The following is an 11,174-nucleotide window of genomic DNA, read 5'->3' on the forward strand; positions in this document are numbered from 1 at the left end:
TTAGCAAGAATGTCCCAATCCCCAGCCACAAGCTTTACAGAAATACTGATAACTGATAGAAATGAACAACATCTGGGCAGTGAGTCACATCTTTTAAATCCTCACTTTCTCTCTTTCTTTGTTGTTTTATTTTGTTTTTTTCTTTTAATCAGTTTAAGCCAGTGTCTCATCTGCTGTGTCATTCTTGTGTTCTGCTATATAACAGAAGGGATAGGAAATGAATTAAATATACTCTTAAAGACAAACTCAGGGAACTCAACTTGTTTAGCCTTGTCCTTTTTGCACACCAGAACCAAGGCCTGCTTTGGAGCATCCACATGGACACCTGCGCCAGTGGAAGCCGTGGGGGGCTGCTCCTCTTGAAGGAGGGGCAGGAGGAACCCTGGTAGCACCTGCCTGAGCTGTACGGCTGTTGAAGCAGGGACTCCTTTCTCCTCTGGAGTTTAGTGCAAAGGGGCTTGTGGATGCAGCATGTGTATGATTTCCTCCAAGTTAGGTTTTATGTCAGCTTGGATAATAATACATAAAGAAGTCAATTAAATGCTTTCTCCTGCCAGTGTCCACCAAGACTGCTAGAGAATCAAGAAGAAGCTCTTCCCTTCAACGCCCACCCACCACCCCACTCCTGAAAAAATACTCATTCACTGTTCACCCTTAATCCTTCGTTCTTCAAAGCTGTATGGCAGCAATGTTATGATGAAGTCATAAAAAGCTTACTTTGGAGCTGAAGGAGGAAAAAAAACATAGAGGCCTTTCAAGCCTCATTTCAAATACTGAGAAACCTTAAAACATGGAGAAGGAATATACTTGCTGCATCCTGAGTTTGTCAGCCACCTTCTGCTCTTTCTTCACCAAAGACGCCAATTTTCTTAGTTTTATGCCTTTAATAACGATCGCCTCTTTTTATTTTTACCTTTCAAGCCTATTTCCTTAATTTCTTGAGTTTTTTGATGCATCCAATACGAGAAAGAAAACAAACGTAAAAGGGAGCTGTCTACTGGACTGACCAATCAAGTTATTTTCCAGTGACCTGTCATGGCTTGTAATATACAACACATCTAATTAAAGACATACCGAATCAGGTTTCTTTCTATCACATGTTGTTTATTGTTTGAAGTCATGTCTTCATATTTGTATTAAACGTAACAACAAAAAACCCAAGACTTGTATTAGGAAGATTAAAGCCATTATAAACTCAAATCAAACTAGAACCAAAACAGCACTGACCAAGTGCTATCTAATTAGAGCAATTCCCCAAGTCAGAATTAACAAACATGTTGGACTACCCAAACCACTACATGAATACATAATCAGTGCTTATGAATTCACAAATAAGAAATCTAGAGAGCAAGATGCCCGTTTAATTATCTGTTCCAATTAAGATTTTGGTCTGAGGGCAGTAAGCTTATTTGAACATCTATTAGCCCAGCTGAGTTACTTGAAAGTCACGTTTGCAGTCATTACCACTTCTTCTTAATGTGACTGTTACAGGGCAGATCCTTTCCTGAGATTGCTCTTGCTCTCCCCACAAAAAAAAAAAAAAAAAAATAAGTTTTACAGCATAACTCTGCTCTGGAAAGGTTGGCAGCTGTAGCTAAATACCAAGAAAAGAGAAATGATGCTGTGTGCTTCTCTTCAAAATAAAGAGCATGCACAAGTTCAAAAATGCCTGACAAGAGATCATATGAAGATGAATTAAGAACATAAAGGAATTAAAGCTGTCTACTCCTCCACTTTTTTCACAGGAGGTTCCTGTCAAGGAGATTTTTCATGATCGGTGTCCACCTGCTCTTGGGAACTTTAGCTGGAGTTACTATATTGACTTTCTTGGGAGGAACGGCCACTTCTACTTTCTTCTCTGCCGCTTCAATTTTTGGGTTTGGCTTATACTTCTCTTTTGGTTTATTCTTCTCTTTTTTCTCCTTTTCAGAGGTTGGTCTGAAAGCAATAGCATCTGCTTCCATAACTTATCTCTCACAGGGGTGGCATCATCTCTGCTTGGGAACAGAGTTTGTTTTAACATCTGCTGCTGTAACTGGTTCCCTTGGTTGTCTCCCATCTCCCATACCACTCAGGACTGGGAAATCCTTAATTCTCCTCCCATTGTCCTCTCTTCTGGTAATTTTTATGTTTCTTTCCTTCGTCATCTTCCAGTGGCTTTTCCACCGCCTTCTCTTTGGATTTTGTAGGGTCTTTGACGCCATCGCTCTCTCTTCCAGACGGTTTTTCAGCGTAATTTCCAGCTCTATTATGACTTTGGTAGCTCTACCCACCAGAATAATCCTTCCTACATTCCCGAGCATTTGGTGAGCCCTCCCATCTCGTCCCAAGTGGACCAAACCCAGCTGGAGAAAAGTCCTCTCTGTTTACTGGAGGTCAAGTTTGAGTGTCAACAGCACAGCCCTTGTAAAATTTTTCCCTATAGTTCCTTTCCCATTCTCTGTGTCAGTCCTTTGTCAAATGGATCGCTAAAGCCAACAGATCTGCCATAAAAAGCTTTCATATCATATGGTGGAGCTCTTTATATCTGTTAAAATGCTCCCTCTCTCCTTCTAAGTTTAGGGGGAGGCTGGCCTTTAAATACTGGAGACCTTGACCGTGAATGGGACCTTCTGGATGTGGGTGATCTTGACCTTGAACCTTGATCATAACCACATGGCCTTGACCTAGAACGATGGTTGTGCCTCTTCCCTTTGCCTCTTCCTGGGTACGGTGGCGATCGCGAGTAGGAACGAGAACGGGAATGACGAAACGATCGAGAGTAGGAGCGAGTGCGGGAAGAACCCGATCTTGCCTCGGAGTAGCTATGCAAACTTCTACTGTAAGATGAAGCACTGCAGGGAAACTTGGACCTTAAGAAAAACACAACACAGTAAAAATAAATGAAATTAACTCAAAAGAATAACTCTCCCCATTTTTTTCCCTCCCAAATTTGGTTTGGCTTTTTTTCCTCTCCATATGCTCATGTCAAAGCTTCTTTCAGATGCTGACATAATGCTACTTCGCACTGAAGAATTTGGCAACACGCAAAGGTTTCCACTTACAAGACAGAACTGCTGCTTTGTTAGTGTGAAAACACACAGGAAGGGTACATCTATTTCCACTTACTTCTATCACATGAACTACCAGAGCTATTGACTGATTTAAGGTGCTGTTACTGGCTTCTACTGCTACGTGTATATTTTCACTACTCCACAACCACCTGCGGTGCAAATCATTTTTGTTGCAGTAAGATGCAGAAAGAGCAAGTTTTAATGGCTAGAGAACGGTAACAAATACCAAGAGAACACGATTTCACCTGAAGACAGTAAAGCTCCATTTTACAGTGCCAGCTTAGTCTGTTTAACTTCCCTACTTATTTATTTGGGACCTTGTACAGGATGCAAAGTACTTGTGCTGCAATCTTACATACAGGACTTCTAGACAGATACCCTAGCAAATTTTTGTACGTAGCTCTAGCTCTAACCGAGGATAGTGCCCGCATTTCAGGAAAAGTCATATCTAAAAGCTGTTAAACTCAGCGTCTAGTAATATGCCATGAGGCCATTATTCAAGGAAAGATACTGATGGCAGTACTAAGAGAGAGCTATTCTGACTCCTGCCCAAGTGAATTCTGGGGATAAAAAACATCAGCTACCCAGAGTTTCTTCTTCACAAGTTTTTCTTTTGTTATTTTTTAAAGGGCCATTTCACATTATTCCACATATGTTCATGAGCATCATGCCTCCTCTCAAAGTCCTTTACCAATTTAAGATTTCTCTACAAACATGTCTGACCTTTCAGTTCCTAAGAAAAATTTTAAAATATCAAGAAATTACTAGTGAAAGCCACCAGCTGGCAGTCCAGGTTAAAATCTCTCCATGTATCCACATGAGATAACCAAAAGTGGAAATGAAGACAATTTCTCTCCCATATCTCCTCTGAAGTGCTTTGTGGTAATGGTTACAATCAGAGCAGGGAGGCACACAAAATCCAGCAGCTGCACCTATTCAGTTTCTGGCCTCCTCATGGCTGTCAGGAGGTGAAGGACGTCACTGCAGAGAAGCTTTACCGAAAGACACACCTGCTCTGTAAGAACTGCTGCCAAATTATCGCTGTCGGTCAGCTGTAATCTCTACCATATTGGAGCTACTAACCTACATTTGAAACCCCTATCACTGCTAATCCCTTGAATCATCCAGTCCATCTAACGAGAGAGAGGTGGAGTGGAACTCCTCCTGATTCTTCTAGACAATCTGCTGCTCCATTACAGACAGGAAAATTATTAATTTCCAGTTACCTGGGAAATGAACGCCTACGCTCCTTCTGAATCTTTTTATATTCCAACAGTTCCTTGGCAGAATCGTTTGTAATCTCATCAAGTTTGGATTTTTTCTTTTCCCTGTTAAAAGAAGTTGAACCTTTATTCCAATTCTAATTTGACCTTTTTTACCAAAAGACACCAAGAAACAAAACACGGCCAATATGAGAAAATGTATACTGCATGCAAATGCAAAAGGTGGACATCCTATGTAAGCAAAAGCAGTTTAGAATTCCTACAAGGCTTAGGGAAAGTTTTAGAATTACTTGTGTCTTGGTTTAGTTTTGCACATTTACCACCTGCAACGAAAAAGTATATTGGAAGGAACACAATGCCATTTTTGCTCATGTCAGATGCAGTGTAACTGCAGTGCGATACGCTATCAAAATATAAACACGAAAACCAGCGCAACTTCATTGAGCCAAATGCCTACTCTACTTTAAGTCTCTGTTGTCCTCTGGAAAACTCCTCCCTAGGTAAGGGAGGCCGAGAGCAGCCTGGCTGGTGTCAGAAATCCCAGCAGGACCAGGGCAGTGACCGTCCCCCTGCACTCGGCCCCGGTGAGGCTGCACCTCCTATACTGGGTTCAGCTTTGGGCCCCTCACTGCCAGAAAGACATCGAGGTGCTGGAGCATGTCCAGAGAAGGGCAATGAAGATGTGAAGACTCTAAAGAACAAGTCTGATGAGGAGTGTCTGAGGGAACTGGGGGTTGTTTAGCCTGGAGGAAAGGAGGCCAAGGGGAGACCTCATCACCCTCTACAACTACCTGAAAGGAGGTTGCAGCGAGATGAGTGTCAGTGTCTTTTCCCAGCTAACAAGGGATAGGACAAGAGGAAATGGCCTCAAGTTGCTCCAGGGGAGATTTAGATCAACATTAAGAAAAATTTTTTCAATGAAAGGATTGTTGAGCGTTGGAGCAGGCTGACCAGGGATGGTGGAGTCACCATCCCTGGAGATATTTAAAAGACGTGTAGATTTTGTGCTTGGGGATGTGGTATAGTGGTGGGCTTGGCATTGTTGGGATAACGGTTGGACTTGATGATCTTAAAGGCCTTTTCTAATCTCAGTGATTCTATGATTCTGTAAAGGAGGTGCTCGTGTCGTTGGGGTGGGATCTGAATGAGCCGCTGGTGCTGCTGTTGGCACCCAAGCTGATGACATGTTTACAGGAGCTGGGGGATATCCTGGAGGGGGGACAGTGCACTCAGCAGATGGGGGCTGATCAGGTGTGTACTGAGGAGGAAATGGTGGTGGTGGTGGTACCCGCGGTGGGAGAGGAGGTGCAGTGGGGTGGTGGAGGGTGCAAGGGAGGTGTAGGCACAGGCACAAAGACCGGTGTTGGTGCTGGTACTGTTGGGGTCTGAGTCCTTTGGATATGTTCCCTGTGTGGCATCCTCAGTCTGGACTTCTAAAGAAACCCCAAAACACGTATCACTGTTTGTTACACTGTGCTCTGATTTGAAAGAGTGAAGGAACGAAGCAGGAGCACAGTGGCAAGCACTTCTTGTTCTCACCTTGAGCACTTTCCCTCCCTGCTTTCCGTTCATTTGAGACTACACTCACTTCTCGATCCTCATACTTCCTTCCACACCCTCACCCCCAGCAGTTCCCTCAGTCTTCTCTCCGTGTACTCAGCTTTGCAACTGTGGATGGAGTCTGCCTGTGCTTAAAAGAGACTCCCATCTCCCACGAGCCAAGTGCCCACTTCTCCTCTGCCACTCCTCGATACACTTAATACTTCACACTTCTGATCTTCAACGTACTGCACAGGGATTAACTCATCTGCTCTCAGACTTCTAACCTCTTCCACACGTTTCCTGTGTTGTTGCCTCGTGATGATGTATTTGGCCTGTTCTTGTCCCTGACTTTTTATTTTCTTTCTTACTGAATTTGAGGTCTTAGACAATCTGTGGGATGGATCCTGGTTTTTGTTTTGACTGATCTTCAAGATTTTATAAACACAGTGCACCCTTACAATCTCTCTACAACAAATATATACCAAAAGGAAGGAATAACTCGATACTGCACTAATAGATAAAACAGGATCCTCTCTCTCTGGCTGAGAGAAAACAGCTTGGCTATTTGAGATGACTAAATTGAAGACATTCAAAATTGTCATAAAATAACAGCATTGCCTCTTCCAGTAATTTGATCTGTCAATATTAACTAGGTTTCTAAAAAAATCTATTGGTGGCTGATTTCTATTGGGAAATCAATTTCTTCAGCCCTATTCAGCCATTAATCAAAAGGCTGGATTTTCACCCAATCCTTTAATTAGATTTCATTTTTATATGTAATTATGGTTTCCTCAAAAAGAGTTAATTTTTCAGAGTCCTCTTTGAGTCATGTACTGGAGTTTTATTTTAAATAATCTTATTGCAAGAAGGAACCCCTCTGTTAGGCCAAATGAAGCCATTTAAAAATTAATTACCACTTGTATTCTCCACAACTATCTGTGCATACTTATTTCATTGTAAAGCAGCTGTTGTATAATTTATGTGTTACTGCCTTGTTTAACAGGTTACAAGTAGCAATATATTTCATTTCTGTAGAATACTTACAGTTCCCAGCCTGGACTGATGCCTCCACCAGCTCTCATTGGGTGACCTTTTGGTGTGGGGAGAGGAAAAAGAAAAAAATCCCATTCACTTTATCTGAAGAAAATTTTTTAGAAGAAATTCTAAAGTTACAGTTACTTACCAGCTGTGGGTATTGATTGTCCTTGGGGGCCCAGAAGACTTGGTAATGTTGGCTGCTTTAGTACAGGAACCTGATAGCCCTGGTGAATAAATGCAAACAGTTGGAAAATAAGCTCCAGCAAAATACAAATATTATTGCATATGTTGAAAGAAAACTTATGTTCTCTTCCAACAAACTGCTGATTGTCAGAGGAAGATTTAGAAAGTTCAGAGGCCGTCACCAGAGCAGCAGGAGGTGTCGGAGCCCTGAGTGGCGGTGGAGGTGGTGGCGGCTGCTGCTGCTGTTGCTGCTGAATCTGCCTACAGAGCCTTTTTGTGTAGCCAGTTCCATTTTTGAAGTTGTTCACCTGCTGAAGGCAGAAAAACATTTGCAAGAAGGTAATAGGAACCTCCAGGAGATATACAGACAAAAGCCCCCACAGAGTAAAATTACTCCTGTGCTCCCATAAATACTATCAGTCCCAAAATAAGCCAACACACAGATATAGTCAGATTAGACATAAGGCAGAAACTCTTCCCTGTGTGCTGGCCCAGGGTGCCCAGAGGAGCTGTGGCTGCCCCCTCCCTGGAAGGGTTCAAGGCCAGGTTGGATGGGCACCCTGGGCTGGTGGAAGGGGTTGGGACTGGATGATCTTTAAAGGTCCCTTCCAGCCCAAAGCGTTCTGTGTATGAACACATCACATTAAACACTGATATTAATGACTGGTAGCTCAGAGTATCTGTATTTAAAGTACTTCAGTGTTAACACCAAACTGAGGCAATCATGTTAAACAAACACGTGACCTGAATTTGCCAGATTGTCTCTAAAGAGTTGTATGCTTCTGTAGCAACAGATAATGTATTTGAGAAATAAATCTAGTTTTATTCAGTCAGCCTTGCTTAAGGAGATGTAAATTAGTATTTTCTTCCCTTTCAGATTTTTACAAACAGACTTTTCTTACAAACAGTTGATGTAAAAATCTTCCTGTTACCTGGCGTAGGCACTTGTTGGCAATTAAAGCATCAGGAGAAACATCTGTCTGGTGACACGTTGGGCATGTGTGTTCCTCAGACTCCAGTAATGCTGTTCTAATACCTGTGAATAATTAGAATCATCAGAATAGTTCGTAGGCAAACTAAGGAAATTTTGTTAGTTCTAGTCAATTATAAAAACACTTAAATGATTGATGGTGAATATGGTCTTGAATTGAGACCCTGAATCTATAAATGTTCAGTAGTGTAAAAAATTGATAGTACGCAGCAAAACACTATACGGTTTTGACATTTCACTCTTGTAATATTTGAAGATGTAGAGTAGGCTGTGTCTTGATGTTCCAACTAGTCTTTTTTCCACTATCTAGAACAGTGCGAAGTCACCAACCTCAAGGTTAATGAGTAAAACGCACCTCAATCATTAGTATGTTCAAGTCCTGAAGGTTTTAACCGACTCTGCCATGGAGAAGAATGTGGATCACATGCCTAACTAGCTATTTGTTGCAGATCACAGGAAGTCACCAGCGTTGGCCATAGAGTTTTGCATGAGAGAAAAGGCTGTGGACGGGCTAAATGCATTTGATATCCAATACTGTAGTCACCTGCACAATTAAGCACTCCTCTCATACCCGTCCCTCTGCAAGTAAAGAGGGTTGAACTAGATGCATAAAAAGGGAAAAAACCTTTCTGCTTTTTTTTGTCTTAATTTCTATGAGCAGGGTTCTTTCCCAATCAGGGTATAGTTAAGTATTAAATAGAGCTGTTAGCAAAGTAATTTTGTTATCTCCTGTTTCTGCTTTCAGAATATCAGATGTGGTGCTTTGATCTAACAAACACGGGAGGAACACTAACATTCATCACAATAACTGTTTCCACGGCAGGGAATAACAGCGGCATCAGTCAAGATATCTCTACAAATGAGACATATCAACTCCTTTGGAAGAGGATCACCGTCTGAGGAGGAAGAGGATGGCTCCTCTGGTAAGAAGGGACGCTTCTCCTTCTTTCCTCTAGCATAAGCTTCCCTGGAGGGTATGTGGGGAAGGAAAAAGAAAAAAGTTAAAGATGGATAAAGGAAAACTTTTCCAAGCTTTGGTTTTTATGAAAGGAGGATAATAGATAGAATTCTCACTCCACATTAGCCTTCAGAAACACAGGCATTTAGTTTAACCTACTTTTCTAGAGTCACAACACTGGAAGAGGGAGGGGGGGAACAACTTTCCTTCTGCAGAACTTTCCCATTTGTTGTATCATCTAAGAAATTAGCTCAGACTGGAAAAATCATTTTTGACATCTAGAAATCAGGTGACATGAATCCTACCTCTCCTTTGCCAGAGGGTGAATGTAAATTGGAGGCTTGGGGAAAGTTACTCTCTGAGTAATTATGTTTTATACATGGAAGTCTGTGTTACAGCTTCTATGAAAGGAGATCCATGACAGAAAATCAGAAGTGCTTCCAAGTGCATTTTAAAACAGCCACTCTTGTCAGCACACAGTAGTACCTTCTTCATTTATAGCAACAAGAAAATGTCAGTCTGTTTCACACGTGGGCTTTGGTAAAAGCCAGAGGGGAAGGACATCTCAGTCCAATAGCTCTATGGTAAATTTTTCAAAAAGCTTTTGAAACATAAACCAGAAGTAAAAGGAGCTTTCAAAGGGAACGACTCCACTGTAAACAGTACTGAAATGCTTTGTAGAAATACAGATTCCGAGCATACCAGCAGCTTAACCAATTTCCAGGGACACAAACAGCAGGAGCTCCCTATTTTAATATTAGAAAGTATCACAGATTTCAAGGTTAAGATCCAATGACAATGCTTCCTTCCCCGTAATTACAGACGATGGCCAGCTTGGTTGCACTGTCACTCAGGCATTTACGCACGGCTTCTCTCGTTCACTTTTTGGTCAGTCCCAGTAATTCCATACTTACGCATTAATAGCTGGTATTGCATATTTTCCTGTCTTGGTCAGCACAGCACCCTTTGTATTGGGATCTTTCACCTCCATCATGAAACTCCTTGGAATTCCTGTGCTTTTTTTAATTCTGGGAACAGACTCAAATTTTTTTGTCCTGATAAGAAAAGAAATACGGACATATCTCATCTTAAGACCCACACTTACAATGACATTTCACTGATTATTTTGAGCAGCAAAAGGCTCTAATCCTCCCCTTTAACTTAGCCTAAGGGTTGCTTGATGAATATAGCCAGGATGCTCTAAAGGCTTGAGCAGTGTTTTGAACTTTCTAACAGAAAAATTTCAGCAAGATTGAAATATATGAAGATATGCATTCAAGTTCACAGAGGAAGATCTGTGGGCACATGTAATGTCTATGACCTAGAAAAAAAGAAAATTTCATGTTGAGAATTCCATCTTTCCCTTGAAATTTGAAGGGCTTTGCACCACTGCCATATAACCTCTGTATTTCACCCCAAGAGGAACAGTTGTCAAGATGAATATTCATGTATTTGTCACATAACTGCCGAGGTAAAACAATTAAAAACAAAGTAACACCAGAAGTCCCCCACAATCTTACCCCATTTGTTGGGCAGTTCTTTATATAGTGGCCAGGATTTCTGCAACGAAAACAAGTAAATGATGGTGGAGGTAGACCCAAGGATTTCTTCATGTAACTAAAATTTTTTGGGGAAAAAAAAAGAAAAAGGTATGCATGTGTCACTCTTGTCCAAACAAACATCTCTACAATTTTTCCATAGCCTTTAGAGAACAGATTTGACATTGTCAACACTTACTTGATTGGATCATACTGCCGGCAAGACTGTATCATCATAGCTTTTATCTTCTCTTCTTTGGAAGTTTTGGCTTCAGACATATTGGCAGTCTGTTTAACAGGCAGTTATTTGACACACACATTAGAAACACATCTAAGCCCGCACAGCTGAAGACAACACCACTCACCTAATGCTGTAAAGAGCAGGACCACCCTAGCTGAGGTTGCATGAAAACAGCTGCTTATATAAAATATAGTTCTCCTGAAGGTGTTTTGGGGAGTCCTTATGCCATGACGTGGTGTTTATGTGCCTCTTAACCTACTTGAAAAGAGCATTCTTGGGCACTCAAAACCTTAGGCTCTGTTTGTACCTTACATAAAGTCTTACGTAACCAGTCCAATTTTCTTCCAAGTGGATTGAAGTTATGTGTAGAAAAAAAATTATTGTCCAGTAGTTTTAAACTGATTCTC

At 41.5% G+C, this 11,174-nt stretch overlaps 1 pseudogene; it reads right to left on the reverse strand.

Moving 5' to 3' along the window:
• Positions 1–1,722: 1,722 nt before the first annotated feature.
• On the reverse strand, positions 1,723–10,814 carry LOC122154361 (annotated as a pseudogene).
• Positions 10,815–11,174: the final 360 nt, after the last annotated feature.

The sequence above is a fragment of the Tyto alba genome, unplaced genomic scaffold (genome assembly GCF_018691265.1).
Source record: "Tyto alba isolate M040663 unplaced genomic scaffold, T.alba_DEE_v4.0 Super-Scaffold_39, whole genome shotgun sequence".
Classification (NCBI taxonomy): Eukaryota; Metazoa; Chordata; class Aves; order Strigiformes; family Tytonidae; genus Tyto; species Tyto alba.